The following is a 12,603-nucleotide window of genomic DNA, read 5'->3' as shown; positions in this document are numbered from 1 at the left end:
TATATGTAGCTTACAGACTGTCTGCATGCAGCATATAGATTATACGTATGTCGCGTACAGGTTGGCCATATGTAATGTATAGATTGGATGTATATAGCTAATAGGTTGTCCATATGAAATATACAGATTTTACCTGTATCGAATACGTATTGCCTTCTTGTAATGTATGGATCGGACATATGCAGGATCTAGAGTGTACGTATAGTGCACCATTATTAAAGTGCTGCAACATACTGCAAAGTGCATGATACATTCTTACTGTAATGTTGTCAAATATTGTTTTACTCTGTATGAAAACAAAAATAGCTTAAAATATGGTTGATCTCCTTTGTGCCAATAATAATAAAATTAACAATACTACACTTTTCAAATCTTAGTTTGGAGCAGTGAAACTGTCCAAAGAAATGTATTTACCTGCAGGGTGTCCTATAAGTTTGGGCTTCCTGCTAATTCGTTGGAAAGCTACTGCAAAGTCAAGTGTTGAAAAGTGACAAACGTTAATTTTAAAATTATGGGCACAAAGCAGGGGCGGATCCAGGACGGACTTCTGGGGGGGGGGTCGGCGGTAATACTGCTACTTTTAAGAGCTCCAAACTTGTTATGGATGGGTTTATTTATATATAAAATAAGAAAGTTTCCTCTTGTGGGGGGGGGGGCGATCGCCCCGATCGCCCCCCTCTGGATCCGCCCCTGGCACAAAGGAGGTTAACCATATATTAAACTATTTTCGTTTCCATACAGAGTAAATCAATATGTGATATATTACTGTAAGAATTTATCATATGGTTTGCAGTTAGTTAGTTGCAGCACCTCAATAATAATGCAAAATGCACAGCCTTATACAATCCTATATTCAAACTCAAACAAGATTTACGTACAATCATTTATTAAGCTGTTATCATCCATTGCTTGTACGATATAAAGATTATTTTACCTCATTCTTTTCCTTAATAGTATCTTCTACTAAAGTGCAGTTGTTACCACAAGAGGCCTGAATAGAATTTTCCAGAAATAACTTCTCTGTACATTTTAATTAACAGGTATTTTTTTTTAAATGTCGCAATAATTAAAAGTGTGGTGTCAGCCGGAAACGCATTCGCTTACAATATTATTCCTACTCAGTACTCGCCATTAAAAATGAAACACCAAGAAGGAGACTGGGTAGATGCGCCAAAGTTCCCAGGCCGATACCTAATAGTAAGTGCAGAATACTCTTAAACGTTCGCTGTATTCGCTGTGTGACAACGTGGTGACAGCGGAGGCGTTGTGCAGCCATCGACTAAACATATTTATTCTTCCCTGCTATAGACATTCTGCAAATTTGGACTTTCCTGGATGCATCCTTCTTAGTGCAACATTTTAAGGAAAGAGCAATTTAACAGTCTCATACATTGCTTAAAGAAAGAGCAATGATTCTCAGAATTACTCGGAAGATATATATACACAATAATTTAAAACGGTTATTTCAAACTTTGCAATTCAAAGCACGAAAAGAACTATAGATAAAGGAACACTGATTTTAGCCAAATAGTAATTAGTAAACTCAATCACACTCAGTACCATTAGTTGCTTGGTGTTATCCGTAAGTCAGAGATCACGGTATCTCATTTCGTGTAGATTTTTGCATTTGTTTAACGCTAAAAATGTATTTTATCGCTAATTGAACCCAGTACCATATATATACCGACAGGACGTACCTTAGTCACAAGGTGACATGAGTGAAACACTAAACTATTCGATTGACACCTGCGGCCTTGTCAACACTAGAGAAAGTTACAAAGTGATTAAGTAAATACGGAACATAGTTCATACAAAGTATAGCGATGTATGAAGTCTCCGTTTCATACGACTTGGATAAAGGATACATCTGAAATAGCAACAAAGAAATATATAATGATTTCTCTGGATAATTTGGATTAGTCCAGAATTCGAACACACACACGCTGGTAAGTCCAACTTTTTTTTTTTTTTTTTTTTTTTTTAACTTCGTTCTTCGGATTCCCAATAAAGTTGACTACTGAAAAGCTGAGTTATAGATTCTGTATTAAAACAACACCTTCGCTAGACATGTTCAGTATACACATTGTCTTACATACAGAACAATACATTAGTTATTAATGCATGTCTGAAATAATAGTGCTTCGTATAGAATTTTACTTCATCCAATCGCAATAGCACAAAGATAAAAAATATTGCTAGGGATAATGTTCTTATTACAGAGAAAAATAATTAAAATGACTTAACATTAACAAATCATTTTCTTTAAACAGAGATAATATTTTATTATAATTTATGGAAGAAAGAAATAATTTGTAGTACAGTATCTTTATTAGGGTTATATATTCGTACAAAATAATGTAAGTACAACTGAGTCTGTCTTCAGAAAGGGCGTACTTTTAGCCACAACCTACACTGCTTCTTTTGACTGTCTTTCAAGCAGAATTCTGGTTTGATGCACGAAATACCTGCAACAAAAATCAGAAAATATTTAAAATGTTATATTCAGTGTGCTTAATTTGGTTGTACTTAACAATACAAAGTATCTTAACATTTTTGAGATTAAATGGACAAAATATGTTCGGTCAGGTATGGACTTTTGGGTTGCACGTAGAAAAACTATGAAGTGTTTATTGATGCTGAACAACAACTCAAAATGTATTACCATTCAAAAGTAAGTGGGTACCTCAATGGTGTTCGGGCTATCATGGGGTACCTAATGTCTGTATTTTTTAGATATATGAAAATATATGTCTCTAAAATGTAAGGAACTGACATCTGTTTACCGAAAACCTCAACTCGGTAAGCCTTATGGATATCGAGATATGGGAAAATAAAGAGCGACACTACAGAACTGTGGAGTTTGCGTACTAGATGGTGCAGTTTCGGAAACGTAATTACGAGGGCTTACAACAACCTCAAAAGTAGTTTCAATTAAATACACTACACACACGCCCTGATGGGGGTTTTCGGGTACCATGATATTCCCAGAACTCTCATTTCTAAATATTCTAAAATATGTCTTAATAACGTTTTAAAGAACGTTAGAGGTGTGTGTTTACCGAAACCGCAAGTCGGTACGCCTAACAGTTACCGAAATATGGTGAAATAAAAAGCGACACCATAGGTACGTGGAGCTTGCATATTAGACAGTACAATTTAGAAAATTAATTAAAATATGACTATCAAGATATTGTCAAATAAAGGGAGGATCCATATAGTTATGGGGTTTTCGTGTTAGGTGGTAAAATTTCCGAAACCGGTCATGTAAAGTTAATAAGCATCAGTAGCAATTTCATCTTAAAATAATTAGGTATTTCCATGGAGTTTAAGAACATCATGGGGTCTACCAAGATTAAATTTTAAAAGTTTTGTAAAATATATTTTGACATTTGTAAAGAGTATTAGAAATATGTATTTACCTAAAAGTTCCAGCTAGTACATCTAGCAGCTAGAGAGACACCATACAATAAAAGCGTATTAGATCTTGAAATTTCAGAAAACAATTATTGATCCTAACAAAAGTTAAATAAGATGGTACTTATATGGGTTAAGTGAGAACCTCAGACTCGTCAGTACAATTTCGATCGAAAGATTAATTCAGCTCTAAATTTTCTTTGGACAATTCCAAGCGTTCATCGGGCTCTGAAATAAAGTGAACATTTTTTGTCAATATCTAATATAGCAAGCGAGATATAAGGAATTATGTATTTTATGACGTCGTAAAAATAGAGACCCACATGGATTTGTACTTTTGAGTATTTGCTGTAAGAAGAAGAAATTTCAGAAAACAACCGTATATACCTTAATAGACAATTAAATGGGCGGGGGCACAGTGGCTTAGTGGTAGAGTGCTTACCTCTGGTGTATTGGGTTCTTGGTTCGATCCACGGCCAAGTCAGTTTGTAGTGGACATCGTATTCGTGGGTTTTCTCGGGGTACTCTCCTCCCACCTTTGCATTCCATCAATTCTGTCAACAACATTCACTTGCTTTAATCATAATCTCCCTGAGACTAAAATGCATAATCGTGGGTCGCTACACTGAAATATTTCCTTTTATTTAATTTTAAAATTAAATAGGGAGTTAAGTATGATCGTATCTCTACGGGTTAAGTGAATACTCCAATAGTTTCTGCAAAAAAAAAGATTAGTTAAACACCCTACCACTAAGCTACTGTGTCCCCGCCCATTGAATTGTCTATTAAGGTATATACAGTAGTTTTCTGATTTTTTTTTTCTTATAGGAAAGACCCAAAAGTACAAATATATAAAGATCTCTATTTTTACGCCATAAAATATATAATTCCTTTTATCTTGGTTACTATCTTAGATATTGACAGCGAATTTTCATTCTTTTGTACAGCTCGATGAACCATTGGAATTGCCTGAAGAAAACCTAGGACTGAACTAATCTTTCGATCGAAATTGTACTGAGGTACTGATTTAACCCATAGAAGTACCATCTTATTTAATTTTGTTGCGACCAATAATTGTTTCCGAAATTTCAAGCTTTTATTTCACAGTGTTTCTCCAGATGTTAGATGTACTAGCTGGAAGTTTTGGGTAAATACATATTTCAAATACTGTTTACAAATGTCAGATTATATTTTCAAAAGCTTTTAAAATTTAATTTTGGTAGACTCCATGATGTTCTAACACCCCATGAAGATATCTAATTACTTTAAGATGAAATTGCTACTGGTGTTTATTAACTTTCCATGACCGATTTCGGAAATTTTAGCATCTAACACGAAAACCCCTTAACTGTGTTGGTCCTCCCTTTATTTGACAACATCTTGATAGCCGTTAGTCATATTTTAATTCAATTTCCGAATTGTAGCGTCAAGTATGCAAGCCCCACATACCTATAGTTTATTCCCCCCCCCTAAAAAAAAATCAGTTCTTTACATTTTAGAGACATGTATTTCCATATATCTAAAATGCAGAAATTAGGTACCGCATTGGAACCCCATTGGAGTACTCACTTACTTTTGCATAGCAAGGTAAAAACGCCAGTGGTTCTCACTTTAAGTTTGAAAACATACTATTTTGTCTCTTCTCTGAGCATCGTGACTCTGTCGGAGCTGTACCATAGTTGGAAAGACTCACTGATCCTTCCTATAGTGACCATGTAGTCAGAATTCAAAAAGGAGTAGCCCTTGAAGGAAAAACAATATTTTAAAATCCTTGCACCAGTAGTCGTCACCTTAAAATCAAAATGTTCCAGTAGTAGTCAGGATTTTCTACCAGTGTTCATCACTAAAATAACTTGACAATTTATTCAAAAACGCACTGTGTATCAGTTTAGGGTTGAGAATACAATATAAAGTAGTAAGCTTAATAACTTTGCATCACTTTTAGCACTCAAGAAAGAAAATAAAAACGTTTTTACATACTTTTTAAAGCAATTTCAGAAAGAAAAATGTTTACTGAATTCAAAAGTTAACTGTATATCACTTCCACGTTAAGAGTACAATATTAAATACTATGTTTAATAACTATACGTCACTTTAAACTCTCGAGAATGAACATAAACAATTGTACATACATTTTAAAAACAATCTGAGAAACAAAATAAGTTAACTGAATTCAAACTTTAATTATACATCACCTTAAGCTTAAGAATACACTATAAAATGCTGAGATTAATAAAAAATGAAATCTTTAAGTTTAACGTCCCACGGTTATGCCGGTTAGGATAAGGAGACGGTGATAATGAGAAATGAGTGAAATGGTGGAATGAACAAAGTGGGAGGAAACGGGAGAACCCCGAGAAAACCCACGAGCAAGGTGTTTGTCCACCACAAAGTCCACACGGCGCGAGTTGGGATCGAACCAGGGACCCCAAGCACCGGAGGTGAACGCTCTACCACTGAGCCACCGCCCCCCTGAGATTAATAACAATGCATTACTGAAGAATGAAAACAAAAATGTTTTAGCTACCTATATTGTATTTACATGTTATTTCTCATTAACATTTTTTTTTTTTTGATAACTCATGATCAAGTCTAGGGATGCGCAAGAGAAAAGATTTGAGGTTGTCTCCTCTCGAAAAGGTGCCGCGAAAGTTGTCTCGTCTCGAAAACTGGATCCGTTTCTATTGGAAAAGCTCTATCTTGCCTCGAATTTCGTAACAAAAATTGTCTCGTCTTGTCTCGTGCGCATCCCTAATCAGGTCCATAGCCAAAAACTTCATTTCGGAGGGTGCTCGATAGGGCTTTGGGATATCCGAATTTAGATATAGATAATCGATGTCGACAAACTATCGAAACTTGTTCGAAATATCGAAAAATACAGCAATATCGAAATATAAACAATATCAAAAATCGAAAATATAGGAATATGAAAGAGATCAAAAATATGGATATATCGAACAAAAATGGATATATGATCTTGGAATACGATTTGGTGGAATAATGAGGGAGAAAAATAATCATTGATTAAATATTAAATTGAAAAGAAATAAGAGCCTGACGCTCAAATACTTATCTATCCGGCACCCATCTTGATCCCCATAAAATATCATGAAGTGCTTCATTGATTCTAAACCCAATAATAGTAATTTAACAATAAACACAATATATAATTTACTACGCACCTTGAAATGTAGAAATTAATGATTGTAATCCCCAGCTTTCCAATAGACCTTTGATTTCTCCAAATGAAGATTCGGATATCTTGTTTCTTCTCAAGCAATAATGGGTTACAATAATCAGTTGCAGTCCAAAGCCAAGTCACTAAGTTAAGCATAAAAATAAAAGAATTCATTAGTTAGATGCATACAAAATCCTACGCATGTAAATCCGAATCTACTTGTATTAAATTGTAAATTTAAACAAACTAAATTATACTACAGTTATAGTGACATCAAACATACATTAAATAAGGTATACAGGGTGTCTCAAAAGTCCCCTGACATAGGGTAACTCTGTTATTATCAGAGTTACAACAGAATGTAGGAGGGAAAAGCATATCCAATTATGATGTTTTCAATCTAAAGTGAAGGAATTTTTAAAATCGGATGACCCGTTTGCGCTGTACACTCTCTATGCGCCCAATGTGAAATGAAAATGCAACGTTGCCATTTACCTGGACCCACAACAGAAGTGAGTGAAGTTACTGTCTTTTACGCTAACATGTCGATGGCCAGCCCCCGTTTCAAACAGTAACTTCATTCACTTATGTCGTGGGTCCAGGTAAATGACAACGTTGCATTTTCATTTAAAATTGGGTGCATAAAGAGTATACAGCACATTCATCTTGTCCGATTTTTTAAAAAAGTGTTCACTTTAGATTGAAAACGTCATATTTCGAGATGTTTTTCCTCTTACATTTTGTCGTAACTCTGATAATAACAGAGTTACCCTATGTCAGGGAACGTTTGAGACATCCTGTATACATCATAAGAGGTTCCTTTCTTAATTCTACACGGATGTGGTTTCATTGAATGTGAGGTGGGTGATACACATTAGGCCTTTTGGGAGTACGTCACACGGACGACCGTAATTTTGTGTTCAAAATTTTTATGAACTGGTGGGATATGTGATACATATGGCCACGGGCTAGAATTTTCTCAGTATGTCAAATATGCAATCAGATTTCATGCAGCTTAATTTGGTGAAAAGCTATTGCCAATTGAACGTTACATTTACCTCTTTCTTGCAGATGTTGAACCATGCCGTTAGCACGTGAGGAATGGATCGAAATAATCAAACTGTGGGGCGGGAGGAGTATATGTGCAGTGGTTGCCGATTGCAGAGTCATCCACAATGTGACTCTGTGTCACATGTTTCAGTGTCACAGTAATTAACTAAATTTGAGAAGACGGGCACATTCGTAAACATACATCGTAGCGGTTCAAACTCGCGGGACCTTGTTCCTTCCCCATTTTGAACCGGTACATGAAAATGCCATTTACTCCATGTTTGCCTGCGCCGATTTTGAAAATTCCTTCACTAATCGATTTCTCCCGTTGAGTACTACAAGAACCAGTTAAAATCTCGCGGGCCCTTTATTCTTCCCCATTTTGAACCGGTACATGAAAGTGCGATTTTTTTTCATGCTTGCCTGCGCCGATTTTGAAAATTCCTTCACTAGTCGATTTCTCTCGACGAGTACTACAAGAATCAGTTAAAATCTCGCGGGCCCTTTTTTCTTCCCATTTTGAACCGGTACATGAAAATGCAATTTTCTTCATGCTTGCCTGCGCCGATTTTGAAAATTCTTTCAGTAATCTATTTCTGTCGTCGAGTACTACAAGAATCAGTTAAAATCTCGCGGGCCCTTTTTTCTTCCCCAAGCCAATATTTTTTTGTATATTTTGAATGTATTCAAGTATGGAACAAAAGTATTATATAATTCCCTTAGTAGGCTTCTCAACTTAATATTTTTCAACTTAAATTTTATTTATTTTAATTATTTATTTTCTTGTGACTCAATATTTAATTGCAATCGTTCATTGGGGAGAAGGGTGGCCATTCTCCAATATATAAATATAGTATTCTTAAAATTTATGTGTTCTCGTACTATTAGTTTCTTCCACTAGACCTGGAAATTGCAAAATTAATACCTGGAAAACCTGCAAAATTCAGGGAAATTGAGTTCCATATTTATGTATGAACACTGCTATTTACAATTTTTTTTTTTTTCGAATAGGGAGAACTGTACGAAAGGGTGGTTTGAGAATAGTATAACAGTAGGTTTCTGGGAGTGTTGTTCGAAATGAAATCTTTAAGTTTTACGTCCCACTATTATGCTGGCTAGGCTCAAGATGACGGGGTGTTGTTCGGTGGGGGTCAATGTTGCCAATTTTGGGTAAAGTCGCTAAATAAGGGGAATTCGACCTCAACGATAGCGCAGGGTGACCATAAAATTTTCAGTTAAAAACGGGACAGGTTCTTGCAACACTAGACTTTTAGATCTACCTTTGTTCTTATCAGTGCCTTGATATCAGAGTTCCCCCTCTCTCTCTTCGTTACAGAGCAGGTACTTATGAAAAAGGAAAGACACGTTGAAGTTTGTTTAACACACAACCAACTGCTAAAACCTCTGCTGCCTTTCGAGCAGTACTGCGAACTATAGAGTATTTTTAATATAGGGATTTTCAGTTCAATTTTTGCCGCTTTGTTATTATTAATACTTTTAAAAGGAGTAAAGATACTGGGTTTGTTATTTACTTCTTTCATTTACATAAAACGGAACGAATACTACTTTTTTCCATCTACTGACGGGACGGCCGCGACACGCCCCTAAAACGGGACTGTCCCGGTCAAAACGGGACGTATGGTCGCCCTACGATAACGACAAAAAAAAAAAATTCCGATTGGAGACTTTTTTGGGTGATTTTTAAATAACGATTTACCTACTTACACATTTAGCGACTTTTTGCTGCAAACAAAATGTTCATCTGTAGAGAAGCATTATTAGTTCAAAACAGTTTTTACGTTATTTTTTTCTGTTTGTTTGTTTTAATCAGCGCAAGTGATGAAGAGTTTGGAAATACAGCGTACTCACTACTCCACAATCCTGCATTGTTATGTTACCCTTGCCCTCTAACGAAGAATAACTACAAACTTGATGTCCTTTAGTTCGCAGAGTTTCCGTTGAGAGACACACGTAATACATCATTACCGATAGCAACAAGATTAGCTATAGATGCGTGAAAAAAGGCGAAGAAGGTGTTTGTTATATTTGTCCTCTGGGGTCTTTTAATTATTCTGCACTTTTTCTTTTACAAAAAATTGCTTAACGTAAGTACTGTAGTGTTAATTATTTCGGAACTATTTTGACCACAACATGAACAAAAGTACCCGAAACAACCTGAAATGATCCCTGAATTAAAGGATTGGTTGCGCCCTGTTTACAAAGATGTGAATAGAACCAGCGGCGCAAATCTGTCTTCAACATTGGGGGGGGGGGGGAGGGTAAGACCGTTACCATACTTTTTTTGGCGATGTCCAAAATACTTATGAAGTTGAAAAACAATGTTGTGGAGGATCAGAGTTGTCTTTAGCGTTAGGAGGCTGCAGATTTGAGGCTTATTCTGGGGGACATCTCACGTTCCTTTGTAGCAATCGGACAAAAATCATCAAATTTCTCCCAAAAAACACATTTCAAATCGGATTATTTGGGAGAAGTCCCCCTCAGTTCCAAGATTGGAGGGGACATGTATCCGTCATCCCCCCCCCCGGGATTTGCGCCAGTGAGTAGAACATATTGTTTAGTTTACATCTACAACTTTTACAATGCTTATAGACAATGAATTTCTCGATTATTTCTTATAGCGACTTTTCACCCAAAATTGGAGTCGTCACCTCTCGTTTCGCAAACTTATTGCCAACATTTTAGAAACTGGTTGCGGGGAGAGCTACAATGGATGATTCAAGTTATTTCGTCGCTTCCGCTGTGAACCTAAGTACAAGATTCCAAAAGTCACATTTTTTTGGTTCCAAACAATATGTCTGCTGGGTGAAAGCATAGACTGGAATGTGTTGCCTTTCCTACCTTAACTTTAATCCCATAGTAGCTCCTTTCCCAAAGTTAAAAAAATGCAATTCTTCCTTTCTTAATAGTACTTATGACCATGGGCGGCGATTAGGGGTGGCAAAGGGGGGCAGTTGCCCCCCCACTTTTCTCAAATGACCTATTAATGTATATAGTTTCAACCAGGGAAGTTTGTATATTAACATTGATATACAAATATTCAGATCATGTCTTGCCCCCCCACTTTTAACGTCCAATCGCCGCCACTGCTTATGACCCAAAGTATTACGTAAGCATTGTATGTTACTTATGTAGCTCACAGAGCCGCAGCTATGGGCAAGCAAGCAAAGCACGTGTCCCGGGCGCGTGGTTGGAGGGGCGCCTAAAAGAGAGGTTATATATTAGTACTTTTCCTGGCGGTATTTAATACTTTTCATCAGAGTGCGAAATCATGAAATCAAAGTGAGAGGAAAAAATGAAATGAAATCTTTGAGTTTTACGTCCCACGGTTATGCCGGTTAGGCTAAAGGAGACGGTGATTATGAGAAATGAATGAAATGGTGGAATGAAGTAAGTGGGAGGAAATGGGAGAACCCCGAGAAAACCCACGCACACGGTGTTTGTCCACCACAAGGTTCACTTGGCGGGGCTAGGATCGAATCCGTGACCCCAAGCACCAGAGGTGAACGCTCTACCACTGAGCCACCGCGGCCCTAAAAGTGAGAGGAGACTGGAGGAGTGAAGAGAGAGAGAGAGAGACAGAGAGAGAGAGAGAGAGAGAAGAAAACGCTCGCACTTTTACACTTCAAAGTAAATTAAGTCATTTATTTTTTCTGTCCCCCTCCTCCCCCTCCCCTAAGTTCTACTGTCAAAGTAAATAGCTAAAAACACTCCCAGGCCAGAAGCGCATCTACGTTGGAAATTTGATCGAGATCGGTCGGTCGGTGCAAGAGATTAAGAAAAAATGAAATGAAACCTTTGAGTTTTACGTCCCACAGTTATGCCAGTTAGGCTAAGGGAGACGCTGATGATGAGCAATGAATTAAATGGTGGAATGAAGTAAGTGGGAGGAAATGGGAGAACCCCGAGAAAACCCACGCACACGGTGTTTGTCCACCACAAGGTTCACTTGGCGGGGCTAGGATCGAATCCGGGACCCCAAGCACCAGAGGTGAACGCTCTACCACTGAGCCACCGCGGCCCCCGGCCGGGAATCGAACCCGGGTGTCCCACGCCAAAGGCGTGTTCATTAACCACTTAGCCACGAAAGAGCTCATCTGTGAGGCAGTGTAAACCCCCCAAAAAAGAAAGAAAATAAACGCACACTGGATGTTTGCGCAACTGAGGATCAAAACATTCTCAATGGAGTATGAGAAATAGTAAACGTCAATCAATGTGTTCTTTTGCTTATTCATTACTTCGTTAATACTTAATTCCTTCTAGAAATAGTGAAACAATACTATGAAGAAACACTAATTAAACTAATAACAATTACGTTGTATTTCTTACCATACCGTTTTTACCACCCATAGAATTTCAATCTAGCACTATACTGCATTATCACGCCGTAACGAAAGCTGAAATTCAAAGACATGGCACTCGTTAACTGTTGAAGCTGTGTTGTAGCTACCTGTATATCACGCGGCCTTCGTTGGTACTCCTCAACATAAATACGTCACAGCCCAAAGCCAGGAAACATCACAAACAGAAGACAGGGGCACAAGCAGTGCCTGACACTTCACGAACTCAAACCCACCAAGACTCAACTCAACATGACCTTCAATTACGTTCTAGAAACCAAACCAGTGCTAAGGCACAAACTCACCAACTTCCTATATGAAAACACAAGAAAAAAATCTAACGTTTTGGTTCCAAAGTGATGACATAACAATAATACTAAAAAGGTTTTAATTTTCAGTAACCCAAACATTAATTAACTAGGGAACATAACAAAGCAAAAATAAATAAATAAAAATAAATTAAATTAAAAAATAAAAACCTGACAAGTAAGCTCTCCCTGACTACTTTTTTTTTTAAATTTCAGTGAGGCTGTAAAATATGTCAATATCTTCGTTATATATATATATATATATATATATATATATATATATATATATATATAT

At 36.9% G+C, this 12,603-nt stretch overlaps 1 long non-coding RNA gene across 1 annotated transcript; it reads right to left on the bottom strand.

Annotated features, from left to right (window-relative positions):
* Positions 1 to 2,318: 2,318 nt before the first annotated feature.
* LOC145684957 (uncharacterized) lies at positions 2,319 to 12,323 on the bottom strand. Its single transcript, XR_014131434.1, has 3 exons — positions 12,111 to 12,323; positions 6,597 to 6,735; positions 2,319 to 2,465 (listed from the first exon to the last, which is right to left on the bottom strand). It is a non-coding gene; the product is annotated as an uncharacterized LOC145684957 (long non-coding RNA).
* Between the last annotated feature and the right edge of the window lie 280 nt (positions 12,324 to 12,603).

Source organism: Thermobia domestica, chromosome 5 (assembly GCF_964235325.1).
Source record: "Thermobia domestica chromosome 5, izTheDome1.hap1.1, whole genome shotgun sequence".
In the NCBI taxonomy this organism is placed as follows: domain Eukaryota; kingdom Metazoa; phylum Arthropoda; class Insecta; order Zygentoma; family Lepismatidae; genus Thermobia; species Thermobia domestica.
Note: the sequence above shows the minus strand (reverse complement) of the source record. Positions and strands in the feature narration are given on the sequence as shown.